The sequence below is a fragment of the Erpetoichthys calabaricus genome, chromosome 2 (genome assembly GCF_900747795.2).
Source record: "Erpetoichthys calabaricus chromosome 2, fErpCal1.3, whole genome shotgun sequence".
Taxonomy (NCBI): domain Eukaryota; kingdom Metazoa; phylum Chordata; class Cladistia; order Polypteriformes; family Polypteridae; genus Erpetoichthys; species Erpetoichthys calabaricus.
Genome location: NC_041395.2, coordinates 23,725,187 through 23,737,596, shown reverse-complemented (window position 1 = coordinate 23,737,596; position 12,410 = coordinate 23,725,187). Strand labels below are relative to the sequence as shown.

The 12,410-nt window shown below is 41.0% G+C and overlaps 1 protein-coding gene across 2 annotated transcripts in view; it reads right to left on the bottom strand.

Annotated features, from left to right (window-relative positions):
- The window catches only part of mrpl23 (mitochondrial ribosomal protein L23), an 873,401-nt gene that overhangs the window by 249,424 nt on the left and 611,567 nt on the right, over nt 1–12,410 (bottom strand). The window contains exon 1 of one of the 2 annotated variants that reach the window (XM_051923628.1): nt 6,922–7,040. The exons of the other annotated variant lie outside the window; for it this stretch is intronic. The gene's annotated coding sequence lies outside the window, so the exon portion shown is untranslated. Of the gene's footprint in view, nt 1–6,921; nt 7,041–12,410 lie in introns of those variants that run through there. 2 annotated transcript variants of the gene reach the window in all.

The following is a 12,410-nucleotide window of genomic DNA, read 5'->3' as shown; positions in this document are numbered from 1 at the left end:
ATCCAAGATGTGACTAGCAAACATCGTGCCTCAGTGGCCTGGATCAGCCGGAGATTCATTTACTTTGTGGCAAACTAGCTTTGGCAGACATGATGGTTCTGTACGTGGTAGCTGGATTGTTGGTAAGGTAACTGGCTGAACCCTCAGTGTTTCATAGGGCCATTTCTATTCATTGGTGCAGCACACACATCATTACATGCATCAGATGATAGTGGTTTCCCACGTAGATGATAGTGTCTTACGTCTTTCCCTGACTCCCAGAGCGCAGAGGTCAGGTGCTATAATGCCTCACATGACCTTGTGCTCTCAGTGTCAGAGCACAGCCATATATTCTTGAATGCAGGCAGCAGGGTCTAGATTTTTCTGGAGGGAGCGGCTCTACCAGCCAGTGAAGTTCAACAGTATTGTTATTTCATGTGTATGAGGTTGATTAGCATGCTCCATATATGGATGTTTCAGGGAAGCGTTGGAGGCACATTCATGTACATATATTATAAAAATGTTATTATCTCTCTCTATATATATAATCTAACGTCTCTCTATCTGTCTGCTTTTCACGAGAGAACTACTTAATGGATTTAGATCAGGGTTTTTGTATAATTTTCTTGAACATTCCGGTTGATTTTGCGACTTCTCTCATTGCACTAAGTATCATAGTTTGCTTGCAGAAGAAATATATTTGTGCTAATCTGAGAGAGAGGCTGCGGGCCAAGGGGAGGAGGAAGCATGACGTCAGGAGTGGGGAGCCGGGTGGGGCCCTTCTCACTGTCCTGTTTCACTACTACATGGGTGAAGCCACGGGGGACAGCTAGTAATGTATAAATGGTAAGTTATATGCATTCACAAGGTTTTATAAATCTGATTTTTGATTTTTTTGGCATTTGCACATTCCTGTTTTTTGGTATACACATATTTTCTCACTCAGGTCCATGTAAAATTTTAGAAATGTGGCCCCTGGCCTGGAAGGAGAGACAGGCTAGCAGCTGCAATACCCTTGCATCTGGAACTAATGGATTTGTTCTTCAAGCAGAGATGATTGCTACTCTGCTACACTTCACCTATTAGAGGATATTTTCTCTTTATTAAAGTATACCTCAAGTGGCAGGATAAAACAAATATTAAATATAAGCAAGAGTAGAAGGAAATACACCTTTTTCACTCATTATAAATGTAATAATATTCTTAATAAGCAAAAAATGGAAACAAGTAAAAATGTAAATGGATATGGCAAATCACCATGCATTCTGGTATATTTCAAAAGTTGTCACAGATGATGCTCACCAGCTTACCCAGTGTGTGTGGCTTTCAGTCTCTTAAGGATACATTGCTGCATCTCTTGGCATTGGTCTTCTTGGTGACTGTGTTCTTCCTTGTTCCTATACTTTCTCATTGTGTTTCTTCTCAATATTTTCACTTTAATCTGCTGACTTTTATAACGCTTTTCAGGGTCAAGGTGAACACCCTAGCCCCTCTCTGTCCAATGTCATTTTGACAGACCATATCAGCAGTTGTTCACAAGCCATGTATGCATGAAGATATGGAATAGCTCGACAAATTCACTTTTTACACAAGCTGAAATGCCCAATAAATGACCATTTTACAAAGTTCTGACCTTTTATCTTGCCAGTCTGCCCTATCTATCATTTTTGCTAGTTCAACTTTTGAGCTGCTGACTTTAATAACACTTACATAGATCAGTTCAAGAAAAGTAAAAAACTGTAAAACCCACAGTTCTCTGCTTCACTTTAAAAAAAAAAAAACAAATGAAAGGAACAGTAATAGCTAAAACACATTTTACCATTCTCGATTACTTCTACTAAATCATAAAATCATATTCCCTAACATGAGTCAAAAGGCATCTTGTGCCATTTTTGATGCCATTTTATGTCATTTATGAAAGCTTTAGGTGTACTTAAGGTGTCACCATCTCAGCGTCACCTACAGGAGAAGTTCAAAAGGTCAGTTGGGAAGGCCATATTTGATTTGAGTTTGACAGATAAAAGCAACCTTAAAGATTTGTGACTCTTGATGTAATTTAAATTATTTTCTGGCAATGACCCAGAGGCTTTAACTTTGATTCTCGTCCGTCTTTTTTGGTTTTGATGAGTAGAGGGGCTTGTTTTCCTGTTTTTTTTTCTTCTTTACACATCTGGTCTCCTACTCATTTCTTTAAAATCCCTGTCTCTTGCTATTCGTAATAGTACTGTTGTTTTTTTCATGAAGAGGTAGGGAGCAAGGAGACCACGTAGCTGGTACAATACAGCTAAAAATGACAAAAGAATTGACACCCGGAAAGCGAAAGAGAAAGAGAGAGCCAGTGGCATCAACAGATGTATATGTACAGCTTAGAATATTTGAGAATAAAGGATTTGAAAATAAAATAAGAACTGGGGTCTGTCAGATCTGGGTATGTAGTGAAAAATGAGGGCAAACAACAATCTAGCATGCTCTACTCAGTACTCGATTTCAGTTAAAGAAAATGGAGAATAAAAGGTGTCATGATTGAAGTTTTTACAGTTATAGTAGAATTCAGTACAGTGGATCTTAGCTGTTACTTTAAAATAAGTTCTACAACATGAACACTGGGACATGGCTGGAAACTTGGGAATAAAGATAGACAGACAGCATTCCAAAAGAAGAGCAGTAAGGGAAGATTTCATGCAAATATTAGAAAGTTTTTCTTCATGCAAAGAAGAACAGACAGATGACATAAGCTACCAAGTAGTGTGATGGAGAGTAGAACTTTAGGAACCTTCAAATCTCAACTTGATTTCATTTTGGGCAATAATGGACAAGTATGTTGTGCTGAATGGCCTGTTATCGTAGCAATTGCTCTAATGTTCTAATGTGAAGAAAACCCAATTATGTGACAAGTAAAAGTCTATATATCTATCTACAGTGCATCCGGAAAGTATTCACAGCTTTTTTTTTTCATCACTTTTTCCACCTTTTGTTATGTTACAGCCTTATTCCAAAATGGATTAAATTCATTTTTTCCTCAGAATTCTACACACAACACCCCATAATGACAACATGAAAAAAGTTTACTTGAGGTTTTTGCAAATTTATTAAAAATAAAAAAACTGAGAAATCCCATGTACATAAGTATTCACAGCCTTTGCTCAATACTTTGTCGATGCACCTTTGGCAGCAATTACAGCCTCAAGTCTTTTTGAATATGATGCCACAAGCTTGGCACACCTATCCTTGGCCAGTTTCGGCCATTCCTCTTTGCAGCACCTCTCAAGCTCCATCAGGTTGGATGGGAAGCGTCGGTGCACAGCCATTGTAAGATCTCTCCAGAGATGTTCAATCGGATTCAAGTCTGGGCTCTGGCTGGGCCACTCAAGGACATTCACAGAGTTGTCCTGAAGCCACTCCTTTGATATCTTGGCTGTGTGCTTAGGGTCGTTGTCCTGCTGAAAGATGAACCGTCGCCCCAGTCTGAGGTCAAGAGCGCTCTGGAGCAGGTTTTCATCCAGGATGTCTCTGTACATTGCTGCAGTCATCTTTCCCTTTATCCTGACTAGTCTCCCAGTTCCTGCCACTGAAAAACATCCCCACAGCATGATGCTGCCACCACCATGCTTCACTGTAGGGATGGTATTGGCCTGGTGATGAGCTATGCCTGGTTTCCTCCAAACGTCATGCCTGGCATTCACACCAAAGAGTTCAATCTTTGTCTCATCAGACCACAGAGTTTACTTTCTCATGGTCTGAGAGTCCTTCAGGTGCCTTTTGGCAAACTCCAGGTGGGCTACCATACGCCTTTTACTAAGGAGTGGCTTCCGTCTGGCCACTCTACCATACAGGCCTGATTGGTGGATTGCTGCAGAGATGGTTGTCCTTCTGGAAGGTTCTCCTCTCTCTACAGAGGACCTCTGGAGCTCTGACAGAGTGACCATCGGGTTCTTGGTCACCTCCCTGACTAAGGCCCTTCTTCCCCGATTGCTCAGTTTAGATGGCTGGCCAGCTCTAGGAAGAGTCCTGGTGGTTTCGAACTTCTTCCACTTACGGATGATGGAGGCCACTGTGCTCATTGGGACCTTCAAAGCAGCAGAAATTTTTCTGTAACCTTCCCCAGATTTGTGCCTCGAGACACTCCTGTCTCGGAGGTCTACAGACAATTCCATTGACTTCATGCTTGGTTTGTGCTCTGACATGAACTGTCAACTGTGGGACCTTCTATAGACAGGTGTGTGCCTTTCCAAATCATGTCCAGTCAACTGAATTTACCACAGGTGGACTCCAATTAAACTGCAGAAACATCTCAAGGATGATCAGGGGAAGCAGGATGCACCTGAGCTCAATTTTGAGCTTCATGGCAAAGGCTGTGAATACTTATGTACATGTGCTTTCTCAATTTTTTTATTTTTAATAAATTTGTAAAAATCTCAAGTAAACTTTTTTCACGTTGTCATTATGGGGTGTTGTGTGCAGAATTCTGAGGAAAAAAATGAATTGAATCCATTTTGGAATAAGGCTGTAACATAACAAAATGTGGAAAAAGTGATGCGCTGGGAATACTTTCCGGATACACTCTATCTATCTATCTATCTATCTATCTATCTATCTATCTATCTATCTATCTATCTATCTATCTATCTATCTATCTATCTATCTATCTATCTATCTATCTATCTATCTATCTATCTATCTATCTATCTATCTATCATGTTCTCCCCGTGTCTGCGTGGGTTTCCTCCGGGTGCTCTGGTTTCCTCCCACAGTCCAAAGACATGCAGGTTAGGTGCATTGGTGATCCTAAATTGTCCCTAGTGTGTGCTTATTGTGTGTGTGCCCTGCGGTGGGCTGGCACCCTGCCCAGGGATTTCTTCTTGCCTTGCGCCCTAGTACTGGCTCCAGCAGACCCCCATGACCCTGTAGTTAGGATAAAGCGGGTTGGATAATGGATGGATGGATGGATATCTATCTATCTATCTATCTATCTATCTATCTATCTATCTATCTATCTATCTATCTATCTATCTATCTATCTATCTATCTATCTATCTATCTATCTATCTATCTATCTATCTATCTATTTACAGTATGTGGTGGTTTGTCATTGTTCTGTATTTCATTTCAAACAGTGAGCAGCCAGTTCTGCATCATCCACCATCTCTTTATTCCCATGGTCCACCAAGGTGTATTGCAGCTCTCAACAGTTCCACATTCAGGCAAAGCAAGTGCATTTAGGGCAACATTTGTGAAATATTAAGAAGGCAAAAGCAGAAAAAGATTTTCAGAGGTCTCCAAAATTCTAGCCTCCATCAGTGTCCTTCCAAAACACAGTGAAAAGGACTAATACAAACTACTGTGAGTCAAAGCTTTTTATTTTTTTCCTCAAATGCAGATCAGAAATAAGACAATAGCCCCCAAACCCCCCCCCAACAACCCCACACACACACACACATAACTTCCCGCTCTTTTTCGTGTCACAGCCTGTAATGATTACTTTCCCATATGTCACAATACAGCTGCTGGCTTGAATGAGTAATAGGCTGGAGTGGTACTTTATTGCATTTACACATGTAATTTGTCAAAACTGGCAGATTTTAGAGGGTGCTTAGGGCGATCACTTCACAGAGATCTGTTATCTCTGTAGAATAAATGACAGCTATGGACAGAGGTAGGAAGTGACATTGAAAGCAATGCCTCCTTTCATAATGACACCCTAAGTCAGCTTGATGATTTTTTGGTTTTGAGAAAATAACACATTAAGTGTTTATTGATTGATCTGTAAGGCCAATATGTATGACCTTCTAACTCTGTTTCATTTGATTTCTGTTGTGTTCCTTGGTACCTGTATCTCCTTTTTCTGATTTCTTACACTGTAACAAAGTTGACTAGTTATACCATAGAAATATGTCACACTCTTCGCAGTCTCAGATCTAGATGTCAAATTTTAAGAAGGCTGTCACTTAACATGATTGTGCTCCAGTATTAACTTAGGTCTGCACTTGTAAAGCACTTTGGCATTCTGTGCACCACATAAGAGTGGTGTGAAAAACTATTTGCCCCCTTCCTGATTTCTTATTCTTTTGTATGTTTGTCACACAAAATGTTTCTGATCATCAAACACATTTAACAATTAGTCAAATATAACACAAGTAAACACAAAATGCAGTTTTTAAATTATGGTTTTTATTATTTAGGGAGAAAAAAAATCCAAACCTACATGGCCCTGTGTGAAAAAGTAATTGCCCCCTTGTTAAAAAATAACCTAACTGTGGTGTATCACACCTGAGTTCAATTTCCGTAGCCACCCCCAGGCCTGATTACTGCCACACCTGTTTCAATCAAGAAATCACTTAAATAGGAGCTGCCTGGCACAGAGAAGTAGACCAAAAGCACCTCAAAAGCTAGACATCATGCCAAGATCCAAAGAAATTCAGGAACAAATGAGAACAGAAGTAATTGAGATCTATCAGTCTGGTAAAGGTTATAAAGCCATTTCTAAAGCTTTGGGACTCCAGCGAACCACAGTGAGAGCCATTATCCACAAATGGCAAAAACATGGAACAGTGGTGAACCTTTCCAGGAGTGGCCGGCCGACCAAAATTACCCCAAGAGCGCAGAGACAACTCATCCGAGAGGTCACAAAAGACCCCAGGACAACGTCTAAAGAACTGCAGGCCTCACTTGCCTCAATTAAGGTCAGTGTTCACGACTCCACCATAAGAAAGAGACTGGGCAAAAACGGCCTGCATGGCAGATTTCCAAGACGCAAACCACTGTTAAGCAAAAAGAACATTAGGGCTCGTCTCAATTTTGCTAAGAAACATCTCAATGATTGCCAAGACTTTTGGGAAAATACCTTGTGGACTGATGAGTCAAAAGTTGAACTTTTTGGAAGGCAAATGTCCCGTTACATCTGGCGTAAAAGGAACACAGCATTTCAGAAAAAGAACATCATACCAACAGTAAAATATGGTGGTGGTAGTGTGATGGTCTGGGGTTGTTTTGCTGCTTCAGGACCTGGAAGGCTTGCTGTGATAGATGGAACCATGAATTCTACTGTCTACCAAAAAATCCTGAAGGAGAATGTCCGGCCATCTGTTCGTCAACTCAAGCTGAAGCGATCTTGGGTGCTGCAACAGGACAATGACCCAAAACACACCAGCAAATCCACCTCTGAATGGCTGAAGAAAAACAAAATGAAGACTTTGGAGTGGCCTAGTCAAAGTCCTGACCTGAATCCAATTGAGATGCTATGGCATGACCTTAAAAAGGCGGTTCATGCTTGAAAACCCTCAAATAAAGCTGAATTACAACAATTTTGCAAAGATGAGTGGGCCAAAATTCCTCCAGAGCGCTGTAAAAGACTCATTGCAAGTTATCGCAAACGCTTGATTGCAGTTATTGCTGCTAAGGGTGGCCCAACCAGTTATTAGGTTCAGGGGGCAATTACTTTTTCACACAGGGCCATGTAGGTTTGGATTTTCTTTTCTCCCTAAATAATAAAAACCACAATTTACAAACTGCATTTTGTGTTTACTTGTGTTATATTTGACTAATGGTTAAATGTGTTTGATGATCAGAAACATTTTGTGTGACAAACATGCAAAAGAATAAGAAATCAGGAAGGGGGCAAATAGTTTTTCACACCACTGTATCTATCTATCTATCTATCTATCTATCTATCTATCTATCTATCTATCTATCTATCTATCTATCTATCTATCTATTGTAATAGATTGTATACAGGGGTCCCTGCTGGGATGCACTCCCTTCCCTTACCTGGCTAGAAGACCCAGGTGGTAAACATGCACAAAGAGTGGCAGGGAGTCCCCAGTCTTAGACACCAGAGTGATAGAAGATGGCAGTACAGAAGTAGACACACCGGTCTGATGGAAAGACAGGGGGAGATGGCCTGGAGTCCTGACAGGGTCACCCAATACACTAGATGGTCAGGATTCCCACACAGACATCCAAAGGACATGCTGGGACCTGTAGCCCAATGGAGCACCCCTATTGGATTCCGTGGGGGCTGCTAGGGGGAACTTACCTTGTCGAGCTTCTGTTTGACCTTAAAGTTCTTCCAACGGGCTGTGGCCTACCACCAGAAGTACTCCTAGGTCCAGAATAAAAGAAGCCACTCATACTCATTCAGGCCAGTTGAAGTCGGGTGTAGAGGATGGACAAAGCTTGCCTGGGTGTTGTGGAGGAGAAGAAAGAGAGAAAGAATTGTGTGATGTTCAGTTTATGCTACTGGTTAAGCCTTTTTGAAAGATATTTGTAAGAGTTATTGCAATGGGATTGTGCCTTGGCAGTTATGTTTGGGGTTTAGGGTGCTGCAGTACCCCCTAGTGGTAACACTATCTATCATATTGTGCCTTTTCTATCTATATACAGTGCATCTGGAAAGTATTCACAGCGCATCACTTTTTCCACATTTTGTTATGTTACAGCCTTATTACAAAATGGATTAAATTCATTTTTTCCCTCAGAATTCTACACACAACACCCCATAATGACAATGTGAAAAAAAGTTTACTTGAGATTTTTGTAAATTTATTAAAAATAAAAAAACTGAGAAATCCCATGTACATAAGTATTCACAGCCTTTTCCATGAAGCTCAAAATTGAGCTCAGGTGCATCCTGTTTCCCCTCTATATAAGGTCCCACAGTTGACAGTTCATGTCAGAGCACAAACCAAGCATGAAGTCAAAGGAATTGTCTGTAGACCTCCGAGACAGGATTGTCTCGAGGCACAAATCTGGGGAAGGTTACAGAAAAATTTCTGTTGCTTTGAAGGTCCCAATGAGCACAGTGGCCTCCATCATCCGTAAGTGGAAGAAGTTTGAAACCACCAGGACTCTTCCTAGAGCTGGCCGGCCATCTAAACTGAGCAATCGGGGGAGAAGGGCCTTAGTCAGGGAGGTGACCAAGAACCCAATGGTCACTCTGTCAGAGCTCCAGAGGTCCTCTGTGAAGAGAGGAGAACCTTCCAGAAGGACAACCATCTCTGCAGCAATCCACCAATCAGGCCTGTATGGTAGAGTGGCCAGACAGAAGCCACTCCTAAGTAAAAGGCACATGGCAGCCCGCCTGGAGTTTGCCAAAAGGCACCTGAAGGACTCTCAGACCATGAGAAAGAAAATTCTCTGGTCTGATGAGACAAAGATTGAACTCTTTGGTGTGAATGCCAGGCATCACGTTTGGAGGAAACCTGGCACCATCCTTACAGTAAAGCATGGTGGTGGCAGCATCATGCTGTGGGGATGTTTTTCAGTGGCAGGAACTGGGAGACTATTCAGGATAAAGGGAAAGATGACTGCAGCAATGTATAGAGACATCCTGGATGAAAACCTGCTCCACAGCGCTCTTGACCTCAGACTGGGGTGACGGTTCATCTTTCAGCAGGACAACGACCCTAACCACACAGCCAAGATATCAAAGGAGTGGCTTCAGGACAACTCTGTGAATGTCCTTGAGTGGCCCAGCCAGAGCCCAGACTTGAATCCGATTGAACATCTCTGGAGAGATCTTAAAATGGCTGTGCACCGACGCTTCCCATCCAACCTGATGGAGCTTGAGAGGTGCTGCAAAGAGGAATGGGCGAAACTGGCCAAGGGTAGGTGTGCCAAGCTTGTGGCATCATATTCAACAAGACTTGAGGCTGGAATTGCTGCCAAAGTTGCATCGACAAAGTATTTAGCAAAGGCTATGAATATGTACATGGGATTTCTCAGTTTTTTATTTTTAATAAATTTGCAAAAACCTCAAGTAAACTTTTTTCACGTTGTCATTATGGGGTGTTGTGTGTAGAATTCTGAGGAAAAAAATGAATTTAATCCATTTTGGAATAAGGCTGTAACATAACAAAATGTGGAAAAAGTGATGCGCTGTGAATACTTTCCGGATGCACTGTATCTTTTGTCACATGCATGTGCATAGGGGACAGCAGAACGGCTCTAGTGACTGCAATTTTACCGCAGCACCAGGGATTGGTTCTGTGTCCTAATGCCTTTCTCTCATCCTCCCTCTGCAGACAGGCTGATTTAAAGCAATAACACCTCTGACATAACTTCCCGTGTCTGACTACTTGGAATCACCTGTTGCTGCTGGGAGGACTGAAAACCGGATGCTCCACCATATATTGTGAGTGAATGGGCTGAGCTTTCATTTTCTGGAGCTGATTTAGTTACAGAGAAAACACAAGAACTTTGTCAGATGTCTCATGCTAGCAGAAAGCTTTAAAGCTCAGCGACTTACATTCCGTTCACCACCCGGCTAAGAGAACTAAGCATGCTACAGCTGATGGAGACATCTCTGTGTTCTTTAAATTTCCAGCAAGAGACGTCTGGAGCCAAACAAATAAAGAAGTTTATCGCATTTGTAGTCTGCCTTTGAAAGACGTTTTTTACAAATCCAAGAATTTTACTTTCAAGGGAATTGTCTAAGTATCCTTTGTGCAACTCTGGACCTGAAATGCAACAATAATGTATATAAAATGTACGTTCTGTCTCTCTGTTGGTGCATAATGCAAAAAAAGCATCACACCTATTTCTAAAGAACTTTGCAGTTATTTCCAGTAACTTAGAATAGAGATTATGGCACACTTGGGCAGATGATGATCAGCTTCCAGACTCTACTAAGGTGTGTACTACCACCCTGGGACAAGAGGGGGCACAGTCACTAATCATCTCTTTTTGTTTTTGCAGTGCCAAGAAACCACCCCACAAGGTCAAGTGAACTCCACCCACATTGTTCCAGAGGCCTCGCCCCTGTGGACTGCATGAGATACTCTAAAACCAAGACATTCCCAGAAGAGGGCGTCTCATTTCAGGGAGAAGCCTCCACATGTTGGAGCTCTGATGAGCCCCTAGGCAGCCTAGTTGGCTAAAACATCAGAGTAGAAGCTTGTTTTCTTTTGCTCCTCTGGTTGGTTTTCTGGACAATTAAATTAAAGGGTGTAACCCCAACTTTCCTTTAGGACTCCAGTCATCCTTCTGTTTATTGGAACTAATAAAATGACTGATTAATACAATTTATAGTAGGTAGAATGCCTAGAGGGGGCTGGGTGGTCTCGTGGACTGGAACCGCTGCAGATTTTGTTTTTTTCTCCAGTCGTCTGGAGTTATTTTTTTTGTGTCTTTCCTTGCCATCAGGCCTTACTTTTATCCTAGGTTAATTAGTATTGCCTAATTTTATTGTTATATTTTGTCTTTTTTTCTCTTTCTTCATCCTGTAAAACACTTTGAGCTACATCACTTGTATGAAAATGTGCTATAGAAATAAATATTGTTGTTGTAGATTTTCTGCAAATAAATATCTAGAAAGACTAAAAACTGAGACAACCTCACTAATCTTTTCCATTATCAGCTGAAATCTCTCTCTTATATAAAAAATCTTGAAAGACTTGGAAAGAGATGAGACACATTAATGTCCCATAACGGGGCATAACGTGAGTTACCACAGCTATGCTGAGGACACGCAGCTGTATTTATCAATAGCGCCTGATGACCCCGACTCTCTTGTTTCACTAACACAATGTCTTACTTGTGTTTCTAAATGGATGAATAGTAATTTTCTCAAGCTAAATAAAGAGAAAACAGAAATATTAGTGATTGGCAATAATGGATATAATGAGGTTATTAGAAACAAACTTGATACATTAGTATTAAAAGTCATGACGGAGGTAAAGAATTTAGGGGTAACTGTTGACTGTAACCTGAATTTTAAATCGCATATTAATCAGATCACTAGGACAGCATTTTTTCACTTAAGAAACATAGCAAAAGTTAGACCTCTTATATCATTGAAAGATGCTGAGAAATTAGTTCACGCTTTTGTTTTCAGTCGACTAGATTACTGTAACGCACTCCTCTCAGGACCACCAAAAAAGACATCAATCAATTACAATTAGTGCAGAATGCAGCTGCTAGAATCCTAACTAGGAAAAGAAAATCTGAGCACATTTCTTCAGTTTTGATGTCACTACACTGGTTACCTGTGTCAATCAGGATTGAGTTTAAAATACTGCTTATGGTTAATAAAGCTTTAAATAATCTGCTCCATCTTATATATCTGAATGTCTGACGTCTTATATTCCAAATCGCAACCTTAGATCCTCAAATGAGTGTCTCCTTAGAATTCCAAGAGCTAAACTTAAAAGAAGTGGTGAGGCGGCCTTCTGCTGTTATGCACCTAAAATCTGGAATAGCCTGCCAATAGGAATTCGCCAGGCTAACACAGTGGAGCACTTTAAAACACTGCTGAAAACACATTACTTTAACATGGCTTTCTCATAGCTTCACTTTAGTTTAATCCTGATGCTCTGTATATTCAATTAATTATCATAACTATTCATGGTGACTCTAAAATCCGTACTAACCCCCACTCCCTCTTCTGTTTCTTTTCCTGGTTTTCTGTGGTGGCGACCTGCAGCACCACCACCTAA